The sequence below is a fragment of the Littorina saxatilis genome, linkage group LG1, assembly GCF_037325665.1.
Source record: "Littorina saxatilis isolate snail1 linkage group LG1, US_GU_Lsax_2.0, whole genome shotgun sequence".
Lineage (NCBI taxonomy): Eukaryota > Metazoa > Mollusca > Gastropoda > Littorinimorpha > Littorinidae > Littorina > Littorina saxatilis.
In genome coordinates, this window is record NC_090245.1 from 78,975,155 (window position 1) to 78,990,474 (window position 15,320).

General features: G+C 41.7%; 1 protein-coding gene across 3 annotated transcripts in view; it reads left to right on the top strand.

Annotated features, from left to right (window-relative positions):
• Positions 1 to 15,320, top strand: part of LOC138980567 (myocyte-specific enhancer factor 2A-like) — a 133,049-nt gene that overhangs the window by 38,840 nt on the left and 78,889 nt on the right. Inside the window, exon 1 of one of the 3 annotated variants that reach the window (XM_070353476.1) lies at positions 11,656 to 12,657. The exons of the other annotated variants lie outside the window; for them this stretch is intronic. The gene's annotated coding sequence lies outside the window, so the exon portion shown is untranslated. Of the gene's footprint in view, positions 1 to 11,655; positions 12,658 to 15,320 lie in introns of those variants that run through there. 3 annotated transcript variants of the gene reach the window in all.

Below are 15,320 nucleotides of genomic sequence, written 5' to 3' on the forward strand. Positions count from 1 at the left end.
CGTTAATGCACATTTGCATTAACAGAATAGACGACTGTCCTTTTTATTACGACATACTTGTCGGACCCATTGTGTTGTCTGATTCAACACAGCGTGTTCGATTTTTGTTTGTGTATTTTTTTTCTGTTCATGTATTTTTTTTAAGTCGTCATACAATAGGATCGGTTTTCTCTGACGAAGTAGGCCAGTAAATTGACGCACGGACAAACATGTATGTTATAAATAAACGCAGAAGACAGTACCGGAATCAGGCTCATTCAGACCAACGGACGTCTTAGGTTTTCACCCGCCTAATTTCTACACGCGGAGGTCGCAGGTTTAACTCATTGTCTCCCAGGTAACGGATATATCCGTACCCACTCAAATGGCTCTATTTGACCAGGTACGGATATATCCGTCAAACTGTGCCTGCATTCCAGCGTGTTGATACACAGTGTCTACACAGTTCCTACAATTCTTAGTGACCTGCTGGTCTCGGCTAAAAAAAACTTGGTCAACATAGGTGGGGTAGAAAGTGTTAAGTAAGAAGTCACAATGAAAAGACAAAAGAAAAAGAAAGAAAAACCTCATCAGTTGTCGGCGTCCACGTGAATTTTTCAAATTAAGATAATAAAGTATTATTGTATTGTATTTGATTCTTTAATATGGTATTAATCGAAACAAAGCTTGACAGTGTTTCTAGTATTACGTAGATAAATTGACCTGGTCATTCATTGGACCCTAAGCAAAGCCAGGGGTTTCTGCTGTACAACGAATAAAACAAGTTCTAATGATTAGCCATAACTTTCAGTTACCAGTTCGTAGAAAACCAACTCGTTGTGCACAGTTCCATCACTCGGGCGTTGTGCAATATCGCCGAGTAATACTTAGCAGCTAGTGTGCTCTAACACTGTTACTACGAAACTCACCCCCTTTCCATTCTCCCTGGCTTTCCTGTAAGTTTCTGAAATCATGAGAGTAAAATCACGATGACAAGTTTGAGGAAATCTCTCTCTTTTCATCTCAAGCGTGTGGCTTCCGTTTCCGCGGAAAGTCCGACACGCCGTGATAACCGCTCGTGAGTGTGTGTGTGTGTGTGTGTGTGTGTGTGTGTGTGTGTGTGTGTGTGTGTGTGTGAGTGTGTGTGTGTGTGTGTGTGTGTGTGTGTGTGTGTGTGAGAATAGCATGATGTGAAGTGTTCCTTGTCCTGTTCAGATACTCGTACGACACGCATGTTAGCCAATGATGACGTAACTCTCTAGCGGGTTTTTCAAGGCCAGTGACACGAAATCGGACGAAATGTGAGATGATCGTGGTGGTGGTGAAGGGGGGGGGGGGGGGGGGTGGGGTGGGGTGGTGAAGGGGGGGTGGTAATGAGAGGGTTTATGGAAGGGGAAAACGGAGGAGAGGGAGCCGGAGAGCAGTGAACGAGATAGAGAGAGTTTTTTTTTAAACACTGAAACTTAATTTAAAGTGAAGGCAGGTGCGGATATTGGGGGAGGGGGGCAACAAAATCGCTTGAAGATCGAAGTATTTGGTGACGGAGATCAGAGAGAGAGAGAGAGAGAGAGAGAGAGAGAGAGAGAGAGAGAGAGAGAGAGAGAGAGAGAGAGAGAGAGAGAGAGAGAGAGAGAGAGAGAGAGAGAGAGAGAGAGAGAGAGAGAGAGAGAGAGAGAGAGAGAGAGAGAGAGAGAGAGAGAGAGAGAGAGAGAGAGAGAGAGAGAGAGAGAGAGAATCCATTACATGCAAAGGGTGTTCAGGTACACGCAATATAAAATGCAAAGTGAATGGAAGGGAAGGACACACAGAGACATTGTGATTTGGCAAGTAAAGCCTGTTTTTGCGGGGGTGGGTTTTATGATACATTGATAAACATCCTGGTTCGGGTTGAAGGGTCTCCCCATTTGCCTGGTTCAGCATTTTGTCATGTTGTCGCTGCTGTAAATCGTGACTCGAGCGCAAGAAAGGTCTTCTGGCGTCAAGGGAAGGCTAAGGCGCACGCGCCGTTGTCACAGTAGTAAGTCACGAGCCTCATTTTTCGTTGGTTGTCCTTACACTTGATTGAGAATTATAACGTGCGTGTTCTCTGCTACGTGATCATACACTGAGGTTCTCGGTCTCGTTCGAGTTATCATTTAAACGACCCTGTGCGTGTCATCATAATCATCATCATCATCATCATCATCATCATCATCATCATCATCATCATCATCATGAAGAAACAGTTACATTATAATAACAGTGCAGCGTCGATTTACACCCATCTAATTGTAACGCGAGATGTGTAACAAACTTGTTCTGTTGTGTACGACATAATACGGCGTAACAAGGCTTTTTTTTTTTAATATATTTTTTTTACATCGGATATCTGGTAATGTTCAAAAATAGTGTCCCAAAGTTCAAGGATTCTCAGTGTTGCACGATACCAAACTTTGCAGCAGGAGAGAATCACAGCAGTGTGTTGAAATAAAGCAAATCGTTGTGAAAAGCTATATTTTTTACTTTTAAATTCAGTTATTCCATAAACCTTCTTTTCGTGTTTACATAGCTACATGGCAGTGTGTTGAAATGAGGCAAATCGTTGTGAAAAGCTATATTTTTGACTTTAAATTCAGTAATTCCATAAACTTTGTTTTTGTGTTTACAAAGCTACATGGCAGACTGTTGAAATGAGGCAAATCGTCGTGAAAAGCTATATTTTTGACTTTGAAATTCAGTAATTCCATAAACCTTGTTTTCGTGTTTACATAGCTACATGGCAGACTGTTGGAATGAGGCAAATCGTCGTGAAAAGCTATATGTTTGACTTTGAAATTCAGTAATTCCATAAACCTTGTTTTCGTGTTTACATAGCTACATGGCAGACTGTTGGAATGAGGCAAATCGTCGTGAAAAGCTATATTTTTTACTTTGAAATTCAGTAATTCCATAAACCTTCTTTTCGTGTTTACAAAGCTACATGGCAGACTGTTGAAATGAGGCAAATCGTCGTGAAAAGCTATATTTTTGACTTTGAAATTCAGTAATTCCATATGATATACCTTCTTTTCGTGTTTACACAGCTACATGGCAGACTGTTGAAGGAGAGACTTAATTTGACCGAATTTCGAACCCACGTTGCAATGCCTCGTATAAAGAAGAGGTAACGAGATACTGGGTACATATACGGCGTAACGCGTCCAGGGCGGATTCATTTCCCTTTTTTTCTGTCAGTTCTTTTCCTCTCTGGCGGTCCTTGGACACCCCATCAGAGTGTGCGTGGGTGGTAACAAAAAAAAAGAGAGAAAAACAGACAAGAGAGGAGGACAAACAACATAAAAAGCTATTGACATCCTTTTGTTTATCTCATCTTTCAGAGAGAGAGAGAGAGAGAGAGAGAGAGAGAGAGAGAGAGAGAGAGAGAGAGAGAGAGAGAGAGAGAGAGAGAGAGAGAGAGAGAGAGAGAGAGAGAGAGAGAGAGATGAGAGAGAGAGAGAGAGAGAGAGAGAGAGAGAGAGAGAGAGAGAGAGAGAGAGAGAGAGCGAGAGGTGAGAGAGAGAGAGAGAGACCAGCAGACGACACAAATTTACTAATTTCCCAATCGGGGTAATCCTTTTCGTTTAAATCAGCAGCAGACACAGCGGGTAGCTACCTCTCTCCAACCGCCCCCCTAGCCCCACAAACTGACCTCCCTAGAAAAAGAGAATAGGCTAAGAAAAATTAAACCCTTTTATTAAGATTTTTAAATTTTGAGGGGTTGCGCTCTCTCGTCTCCATTGCGATGATAACCTAAGAAGGTTCCTGCAATGTATCGTATCCTGGTCCTGATTGCCGTCACCCCTAAATGCCTTTATGGTAAATCATAGGTGCCGTGGTGGTTAATCACTCTCACCGTTGTCCTAAATAGCAGGTACATAGCTTGGTAATCATCGCCGCCTTTGTCCTTAGAAGCAGGTAGCTTGATGACTGCTCATAGTCCCCTTTGTCCATAATTATAGGTGCGTTAGTCCTCGACGTGGAAGTGAGCATGTAGGATACCGAAAGGTTATTATTGGTATATTACTCTCGTCTCTCTTAAGTGACTTATAGGCGTGATGAGATGGAAGGGAGCATAACATCTTGTCAGGTAATGGCAAAACATGTTGTATCGAATTTGACAGGCAAATTGACCTATCACGTCGTGAAGAATGGCGGTCAAAAGTACAGTTTTGTTTCTTTTTTGTTTGTTTGAAGGGCGTGTAATTCCCGTTGTCATAAAGTTTATTTCTTTTCTACGAGGGGTCGTAATTCGCGTTGTCATTCTTTTTGTTTTGTGAGGAGTTTGAATTCACACTGTCAAACTTTGATTTGACGAGAATGGTGTTCGTGTGGAGTTGTTGAAATCGAAAAGAAAAATGTTTGGCAACCAGCTTTTAACCGCGGATTAACTAAGGGGGGGGAAAGAAGGATGTTGGGAGGGTGATGCGGTTTGGGGGCCCGAAGACGTAAGAGTGGAGGGAGATGTTTGTGTGGTAAGGTTTCAAACTTTATTTTGCTCTGTGCTGCATAAAAACGCGAAAAGTAATGCGTCGTGTATTATGACTCAATCAAGAAACAAAACCAATCGGTAAGTCTGGCAGCGGAACGACATTCAGATGTGGATGGAGCAGTGGATACTGGGACGGAGCGGTGTGAGAGCATATGGGGACAAGGAACAGGTGTTAGGACAGCAATAACACAAAAATAGAAAAAGACAAAGATGGATGTATATTTTATGGGCATGAAGAGGCCAGTCCGTAAACGACAGTTCTGAAACTGTACCTTTACATTTACCTTTAACAACAACAACAACAACAACAACAACAACAACAACAACAACACAGATTCATTAATTAGACTCTGACAAAAACAACACAGATTCATCAATTAGACTCTGCCAGTCAGAGTATATTAATATGTAGGCGTGAGCGTATAAGTACAGTGACCCAGCACGTAATGTGCGGTTGGTACTTCTCAGTGTCCTGGCCTTGGGACAAGCGATCATGTTACCACGAGATCTCGCGAAGTCTGTGGTCCAGTCACGCAAATTGGTTCTGCGTTGTCATTCATTAGTGTCTCCTTTCCTTTGTGTATATGTGCGCAAAGGTCACAGAAAGAATTAGGTCAGTTGCACCACATTGTCAATGACCGAAAGGCAGGACTGAAATACGATATAATCATTGTGTTTGTAAGAAAGTACATGCAATCTTGCCATTCATGTTGACACCAGTGTATTTTTGGATTTGTTGGCTGGTAAATTTATCTTTCGGTCTTTTGGGGGAAGGGAAGATGTATGGACGCTGGAGGAAAGAAGGGGGGGGGGGGGATAGGGCAGGCGGGGGATTCTGTGTTGTGATTAACTGTGGTTTCATTCACCAAAAATGTTTATGGGAAAAGTACGATGTCGTGCCATAAACAGGAAATGCTATTGTCAACAACTGTGTTTTTTGGGTCTTTATGTATGTTTTCTTTTCTATTTGCTTCTGTTTTGTGTTTGATTTATTGTTGTACACTTGTATGTTGCCTCTTTCCTTTAACGCACGGGTTCAGTAATTGATAGTACATTTTACCATGACCTCTCGACCTCTTGAGAATGTTTAGAAGTGTAGTACTATTTGTATTTCTACGCCAGACTGAAAATGTGTCACTCCATTGTTTTTGCGGAGTGCGTACGACACACTACGTGTACATATACACTCGAGCTGACAGTTGGGATAGTAAAATGTGTGTAATATATTTATATAACAGCACTTGCGATAAGGTATGTAAGCATTGAGACAGACGAATTTAGGCTGCCACCGGCACCGTCCATTCACAATATACTGATAAAGGTCTCTTTATTTATATTACACTGCATAATAAGAAAAGAAGGGCTGTTTGTCCCACGTTTTGACCGATACAGTGGTATACATTGAGGCAAAAACAGCAAGTGGTAACGTAAAAAGAAAAATCAGAAGTCGCACCCCGAAATTTACATTTTTCACTTAACATGATTAAATGGGGGTGGGTGTGTGGGGGGGGGGGGGGTGGAATGAAGAGAAAACCTATGAAAATTATAAAAAAAAAGAAGCAAAGACAAGTAAAGAATTTTTAAGGATCCATTTCGATATTTGTTATGGTATTTTGCCTGTAATAAACACTGATACAAAAATAACTTTTTCTGTGTTTTGATTATGTTTTTGCTTTGTAGACAGGAGCCATTTCTGTGAGATTCAACTTATGACACACGGTGAAGCAAAGGCGACAGTTTCTGACTTTCACTGTCTGTGAGGGGATATTGATCAAAGGCGACAGTTTCTGACTTTCACTGTCTGTGAGGGGATATTGATCAAAGGCGACAGTTTCTGACTTTCACTGTCTGTGAGGGGATATTGATCAAAGGCGACAGTTTCTGACTTTCACTGTCTGTGAGGGGATATTGATCAAAGGCGACAGTTTCTGACTTTCACTGTCTGTGAGGGGATATTGATCAAAGGCGACAGTTTCTGACTTTCACTGTCTGTGAGGGGATATTGATCAAAGTCGACAGTTTCTGACTTTCACTGTCTGTGAGGGGATATTGATCAAAGGCGACAGTTTCTGACTTTCACTGTCTGTGAGGGGATATTGATCAAAGGCGACAGTTTCTGACTTTCACTGTCTGTGAGGGGATATTGATCAAAGGCGACAGTTTCTGACTTTCACTGTCTGTGAGGGGATATTGATCAAAGGCGGGAAAGTAAGAAAAGACCAGTTCATCAGAAAATAACAAATAGAAGTACCGACATTTTGACCTTCTTTTTGGCTGACATTTAAAAATTTAGAAAAAGAGAGGGCGTATTTTTGTGTCAAGCTGATAATGAAAACCGAATTAAAAAGTTGCAGTTAGATATATGAGAAGAAAAAAAAAAAGTGAAGAAAAAAAAGAGAGAAGAAACCAAGATGATTGATAAAAGCGTGCCAAAACGTGTAGTCCTTGATATTACGTTGTACCAGCTAAACGACTTTGACAAAGCAAAACAAGCAGCAGCAACGCGAACACCAATGATGAGGACGACTGAAGGAACACAAACAAGCAAGAAAACCAACAATTAAGCAAGCAAGTAAACAAACGTGTTTGTTATTGGTCCAAAGAGCAGTATGTAAAAGCCTTGCCCCATGAAATCATCATGTACGTACCATATAGGATAACGACTATGAGTAGATAGCTTGATGTTTATTTTGAAAACATGTATATATCTTGTGCTTTCCTAATGAATGATTCATTAAACAACCGTTTAAACCAATTTGTATGCATTGTGTAACAAATCACCATGCATTATCCCACCTGTAACACACTTTTCCCTGACATTTTTCTGCTCATTCATATTCGGTTAGCTTGTTCCTCTTACCCACTCATACTAAGTAGTTGGCGTACAATAACTTGTCAACATAAAGTGACACTCGCTTTCTCACTCTCTTCACGAAGATGGAAAGAGCCGAGTTAACAGACACGGGGTAGTGTAACCTCGCGCAGAAAGACAAGTGACGTTCACTGTGGAAGTCTTTCCAGGCGAGCTAACATGCAAATCCTCACCAACTCTTTCTGATGTCAAGGTATCCCTAGCGCTAGAGGACGAATGTATAATTAGCAATCTGGGCTAACAAAACAACAGAATTAATCAACAAAAGAGAGGGCAAAATACGGTACAGTTTTATGCGGTGGAGCTTTCTTGCTTTGTAATGAGCGTCGGTTTCGTAGAAGTTGTCTCCTTTTTTAGGCGTATGTGCACGTTTTTGGAGCAGCTTTTCTGGCATTTTCTAAATTTTTCTGCTGGATTACTGTGAATTCTGCATTCGTGACTGTTCAGATTTCTTGCTTACCTTCATAATTTTCACCGCTTCGCAGAAATTTAAATTTTCTATCCTTGTTTATGAAGACTTCAGTTTCCCAGATCTTGTACCACTCGTTTTGCGTACATGCGCGTTTTGAGAAGGTTTTATAAGGCTTGTCCTGAGTTTCTCTACTGGATTACTGTGAATTCATCATTTGTAACCGTTTACAGGTCTTGTTTTTTAAGCTTTCACAATTTAACTGCGACGCAGACATTTTCTGTTTGTTTTTGTTTGTGTGGACGCTTGCTGTATGGAACTGTCATAATGTCCTGTGTCTGGTGTATGTGCACGTTTTGAGCAGTTTTTGTAAGCTTGTCCACAGTTCGTCTTTTTCTGGATCACTGTGAATTCAGAATTCGCCGCTGTTTATATTCCCCACCCCCCAAAAAAAGAAAGAAAAAAAAAGAAGCTCTTCCTCAGAATTGCAGTGAATTTTTCGTTGTTCAACCTTCATTTTTAGCCCTATTAGGTGTTATACGAAGAATCTCTTTTTTGTGTGTAAAACTGTTTGTGTAGTTTCGACATTGTTTTAAAGGGATAAATTGGACCAAGAAGCTGTCTGTAATCGCTCTAACATCAATATATTTCGGGTTCGGGGTTGTGATTTTATGTCACCACGCACCAGGAATAACTTATAATAGTGTTTGCCGAGCGCTCAGTTATTACAATTTGAGTGGTATTTCGAGACTTGCTTTTCTCCACTCGGCGCCTTTTCCCGCCGCTTTTGATTGCCATCCTACCTTTCGACCCTGAGAGGAACCGGTATTACACACGCTGTTGCTAATGGTACAGAAATGAAATCGTCTGAAGAGCAAGAGAGTTTGGTTTGGGGGTTAAAAAGATGGCACCACACACGAGGAATACCTTCGAATTAGTGTTTGAACGTTCTGTTATTCAAATCTGGTTGTCGGTAGTTTTTCGAGACGCTATGTACTCTCCAATCGACAATGTGTTTATGTAGTGTAATGCGTTTTAGCCCCGTGCAGCATGTAAGCTGTATGCGCTTGCTGGATTCTGTACAGATTTGAATGTCTGAATCCAACGTTTTTTCTTCTTCTGCTTCAATGAATGCATAAGCCCACCCATTAGGACTGAATAAAATATGCATGACAACGAACGGAAGTCGTGACTCTTTTTTCAGGATAGCTTGCTGAAGAAAGCAGCTCGCCGATTAAAATGCGGTATTTAATTTATTAGCATAGTTATGAATCATTTTCGATCAAATCAATACAGGTGTATCTAAATTACAACACAGCGAATGTGCCTTGAACTTGTTATGGTCCAATTTAATTCGCTAGAAAACTTCACCTAAAATAGCTTCTTAAGTAGTACACATTTAAGCTCTTACGCAGGTTACCTAGAACTGTAGCGAGTTCACCGAATGTCTGTGGTGTGTTAATTCCCTTTGTGACATTCTCAGACAGCACGCGAACGTCGTTACGGTGAAATCCGGAAGTGCCGGATGGCATAACGAATTTAAATGAGAAAGACGAGCTTGGAACCCCTTGCTAACGACGTCCACTCGTTATCTGCACGTCTCTGTGCAGACACTAGGTAGTTTTAGAGAGACGAACAAAGCCCACCACTTTCCTTTCGCCACCTCATTTTCTCTTGCCCGCTCGGATGATGATTTTAGCTGTGTCTGTGCAGACAGTAGTGTGATGATTTTAGCTGTGTCTCTGTGCAGACAGTAGTGTGATGATTTTAGCTGTGTCTCTGTGCAGACAGTAGTGTGATGATTTTAGCTGTGTCTCTGTGCAGACAGTAGTGTGATGATTTTAGCTGTGTCTCTGTGCAGACAGTAGTGTGATGATTTTAGCTGTGTCTGTGCAGACAGTAGTGTGATGATTTTAGCTGTGTCTCTGTGCAGACAGTAGTGTGATGATTTTAGCTGTGTCTCTGTGCAGACAGTAGTGTGATGATTTTAGCTGTGTCTCTGTGCAGACCGTAGTGTGATGAGTTGGTGTGTTTGCCTTGTGAGCTGTTAATGCGGATTACTGAACTTGTGGTGACCAAGCAGGTGTTGAGGAAACTTGACATTTTCAGTTGAAAACGAACCATTAGACACAAGTTTTCCCGAGGAAGTAATAACGGGCCAAGAATTACAAGGAGAACTTCGACAAAAGTTGGCAGTATATGAGATTGTCTATTGAGTGATGCTGTTGCAGGAAGGTACGTTTGGTTTTCACATTTGTCATTTCCACAGAAGATGACCCGTTTAATAGATTATTTGTTTGTTGCCATTAGAGGAGCTGGACAAGAATTGCGAGTGAAATGTTTACGTAGAAGTAATATTAAAATGTATGAAAGCCAACCTGCCTCAGGGGCCACTTTAATCAAAATATTCAAAAACAAACATTCAAGTTTGGTTAAACGGGAAAAGGAAATTAAAACTGAAACTTGAATTTAATGCAGGAAAAAGAATAAACCTGAGGCTGATTTTAACCTTAGTGTCAGCAAACGACTGAATCAAGTGTAGAGAAATTACCGGTAATGTTATATTAATATATACAGTACCAAAAGTAATTAATAAAAATCTTAAAACTGATGAGAATTAAAAAGCCTGAAGCACTGACAGTCATGCTGTGAGTTAAGCAATCTGGTAGCTATACGATTTAGTCGCGAATGAACCCTTTGGCGACACAAGAACAGTATTAATTTATTTACCAATTAATTGCATTTATTCTTCCCTCAGAACGAAAAATTACCCCACACCTGCAGTCGAGGTTATTCTCCGGTGAACAAACGGCACAAATCACTATGCTTATAATCACACCGTAGACAGTCGGCTGCCTGGGGAATTGCCTCCGCACTAACTTACACTGCGGAAGAGCAACACGCAGGGTGAGTTTCTGCACAAACTCGTCTCTGTTTTCTCCAAAATGACATATCATCACATTACTGGCGTTTGTACTTCGACCTAAGGTGTTATAGCATCCCATCATCGATTTTATTCTTTTCTTCGATGCATTTGTTAACGTTCAGCTTCGATTATTTATGCTTTTCTTGCAAAGTTTGCGTAAATTCTGACTTCCCACAGTTATTACGGAAAATCAAGGTTATCAATCAAACCGCAGTCTATTGGAATATCATTATTGTTTATTAGTTGACATGTGGTCCAAGTTGTGTCATCCAAAGTCACGCGGAGGCAATTCCCCAGGCAGCCGACCGTCTACGGCGTGTATAATGCAATCAAAACGTTAGAAAAGCTGATAATGCAATTAAAATGCGAGAAACTCAACAAAAAGACTGATATAGGGGCGATTTGCAAAAGTGATTGAAAATTAAAAGCTGCAGAGAGTGTTGAATTAACCACTGCAATGCCGCAATCAGAGGGGGGAGACGTAGTATGTGACCACAGGGGATTAAACTGACAGGAACAGAAACGAAGAATTGCGCAGGTTTTTCACTGTTACGATGATGATAGGAAATGAGACTGGTGGCACAGGTGAGGTATAGGTAAAAGTAAGGCCGCCGTGTGTTGTGGCCTCGTGTTGAGCCGTGTTGTGTTGTCTTGTTGTCGGAGGTTGCTTGTAGCTGACGTATGAAGGCATACGGTACTGCCAGCCTTCTCTCAAGTCTCTCCCTTCCATCTACTGAATCGGTAGTGATTATCTCTCGCCCCCACACTCTATATAGAACACCACCGCCGCAGTCACCACCACCACCGCTACCACCACCACCACAGTCTGTGCGTCAGGAGTTGTGACGTATTGCAGTAGCAGGCGGAAAAAAACGTACCACCTTCTCCACCCTTCCCCCCCCCCCACCTCCTCCTTCACTCCACTCCACGCCCTCTCTCTTCTCTTCCTCTCTGTCTTCTCCCTCTCTGTTATCCTCTCCTCTCTTCTCTTCTCTTCACTTCTCCGCGCTCTCGTGTACAAAACTTAACTCACATACTCTCCTGTCACTGCGTCAGGGTGCACACACAGCAAAGAGGCTCGAGCAGTCTCAGTATAGGGAGAAGGTAAAGGTAGACAGAAGTAGAACTCCTTCTTTGCCTCGCTCGCTCTTCGGTGCCGTGTGGCGTCAAGATTACTTCACCACAGCGGTACAGACTGACTGACTGACAGAGAAAGAGAGAGATATATATATATATACTGAACTTGGACTCGAAAATCCTGGCACCATTTGTATGAAGTGTGTGTGTCTAGAGATCCAACACAGCGCTGCCAGACTGATAGGCAGAGGGAGAACTTCGATGAGGAATTTCCAGTACTAGTCCACGATAACCAACCTGCGGTAGAGAAATTCGACGCGAAAATACCAGCATTATTTGTGCGTGTCTGGTTGTAGTGTGTGTCCAATTCCACACACAGACTATAAGGAGAGAACTTCCAGTCCTATGGTGTGTCTAGTCGGTGTGTCGAAGTCCACACACACACAACTACCTGGCTATCACTGCTACTACTAGACCAGGTGAGTCAGAATGACGTGAGATTCAGACAGGTGAACTCCGATTAAAAGAAGCTAGTCTTACCTGTGTGTGGACACGGACAAATTCACACTCTGCTGTATTGTGTTCTTGCTCTTACCTGTGCTCGGAGGACAAAATCACACTCTTCTGGTGTTATTCTGAAGCCTTTACCTGATCTGAATGTGCACACGAAACACTTCACACTCAGCAGTGTTGTTCTGAATCCAGTGTTTACCTGTGTGCCGTGCGCAATGGACAACTCCAAACTGTGTTGAGGTGTATACTGGAATTCCCATCCCTTACTACAAACACTTCTCTCCGAGTCACCTGTGCGCGGGATTCCATTCTACACCTGTAGCATCATCTAAGAGCCGAGACAACAACACCATCGCAGGAGTTACGCTTAAAAGGTATTTAAAACAGGCTACTAGAAAACCCAAACAACACGAGGTAAACTGTCAGGAACACTTTACGAACATTGCAAGAAACCTGAACAACAACAACACGAGTGAAATAAGTGAACTACTCGGAACACACTTACTGAGGAAAAAAGCCCCAACAACTCTTGATAATTCTCCACCAAAATTCAGTCCCACACAACAAAACAGCCCGGCACCGACTGAGCCCTGGATTGGATCGCTCCTCTTTTACTTTGAATGCGACTCCGACAGACAAGCTTTATATTTCTGTCTTGGCGGCCTGCTATTCTGGTAGTGGCTGGTTACTATTTTGTGTATTTATTTTTGTCCCACTGCTCTGGGAGTCGGCGGTATTTTTAGCGGGGCGGCGGGTCTAAATTAGCCTGCACTTGTCGGGCGCGGATCTAAACTGGGCAGAGCAGAAGATAGAAATAAGTAGCTTGCCAGCTATACAGGCCTAGCTCTCCCACAACAACTGAGGTTTAGTTGTGGTTGTGGCGGCGTCGGCTCGGTTTAGTTTTGTTATTGGTTGTTTTCATTTGTATAATACAGCATATAACTGTCTTATGGTTGTGTGTGTGTGTGTGTGTGTGTGTGTGTGTGTGTGTGTATATGTGTGGCGGGGATATAGCTCAGTTGGTAGCGCGCTGGATTTGTATTCAGTTGGCCGCTGTCAGCGTGAGTTCGATCCCAGGTTCGGCGGAAATTTATTTCACAGAGTCAACTTTGTGTGCAGACTCTCTTCGGTGTCCGAACCTCCCCCCGTGTACACTACATTGGGTGTGCACGTTAAAGATCCCACGATTGACAAAAGGGTCTTTCCTGGCAAAATTGCTAAGGCACAGTTAATAATTGTCTACCTATACCCGTGTGACTTGGAATAATAGGCCGCGAAAGGTAAATATGCGCCGAAATGGCTGCAATCTACTGGCCGTATAAAATTTCATCTCACACGGCATCACTGCAGAGCGCCTAGAACTGTACCCACGGAATATGCGCGATATAAGACTCATTGATTGATTGATTGATTGATGTGTGTGTGTGTGTGTGTGTGTGTGTGTGTGTGTGACTGTGTGTGTGTTACTGTGTGTGTGTTACTGTGTGTGTGTGTCAGTGTGTGTGTCAGTGTGTGTGTGTGTGTGTGTGTTTGGTCTGGTGTAGGTGCAATGTTGAGAGAATTGTAAATTGGGTTTGTTTCTGTTTGTTTTCGATCGCTGTTCTCACGCACTTAAATTAATATAGCTGATGGGGTCTATGTCGACCAAAAGAGTGGGATTCCCTGTAGGTGGAGTTCCTGTAGGGGGATTCCCTGCATACAGGGATTCCCACAGGGTGGAGTTTTTTTAATAAAACTTGCAAACCATACTCGAATTTCTAAGAAATATCAAAAAAGATCGAAAAACATCAAATTCTACCGATGTCGCTAAGCATCACGTGACTTTCAGCGATATCAGCGAAGCACTACAGGACCTAGACCCTGTGGTATTCCCTGTATACAGGAAATCCCTCTACAGGAACTCCACCTACAGGGAATCCCACTCTTTTGGTCGACATAGACCCCATCAGCCTTAATATAGCTCTCTAATGTGTGTGTACGTGTATTTGTGGCGTAGTGTTGGTGCTATATTGAGACGCTTGTAAAACTGAGTTTATTTCTGTTAGCTGGGTTACGTTTCATTCACCGTTTTCGGACATTACTTTTGCCGTATGTGTGTATGTGTGTGTGTGTGTGTGCGGCCGGGCGTGCGTGCGTGCGTGCGTGTGTGTGTGTGTGTGTGGGTGTTGCTAGTTGTGGCGGTAGTTGTGGTGGTAGTTGACTTGAGGTCGCCAGACCAGCCATAATAACACCTCGCTCTTAATACCATCATCTCCTCCATCCCTGTAGTTATTCTGGTGTTCAAGTTCAAGTTTTATTTATGGGGGCATTTTGAACAATAAATACAATCAATACAATCATGATATATGCTAATATAGTAAATAAATGGAGGGAAAAAAAGAAGAAAAAAAAGTATGAAAAGCTGTTACAAATTCTATTAATAAAGTCCAAAATATTCTTTAGCAATTTCTTTTTCTTAGTAGCAAACAACTTTTTAAATTGAAGTGCATTAGGTTTTTTTCAATAGTAAGGTGGTAACAACTCAGCTCTTTCTTCTTTGAAAAAATCACAGACAAATAAATAATGAAATTCATCACCTATGTCTTGTGATACACATTTGGTGCAAATTCTTTCTGACCTCGGGATATTAAGATAACGTTCTTTCTGTACAGGCAAATTGTTGTTTAATGTTCTAAACTTCATCATTGAAACACATTGCTGATATGGCAGGTGTGTGACATAGTCTTCACATGCAAAAATATCTTTAAACATTCGATAATTCCAAAACATATTTTTTGTTCCAATTTCTGTAAACCATTTATGGATATACTGGTCATACAAGCTTCTTTTTACTTTCTTTTTAAACCATGCGCTTGAGTATTGAACATTTTCTTGAAAAGTCCAAAGGCCAGAGAGACCAATTTCATTTAAGATTTTTTCAATAAAACATAAATAATTAGATTCAATCATCTTGTTGATATACAATTTATAAGTAAAGCAATACACAATACTTGAAAATTTATTTTTATGAATAGGACTAATCAGTTTATACCAATAG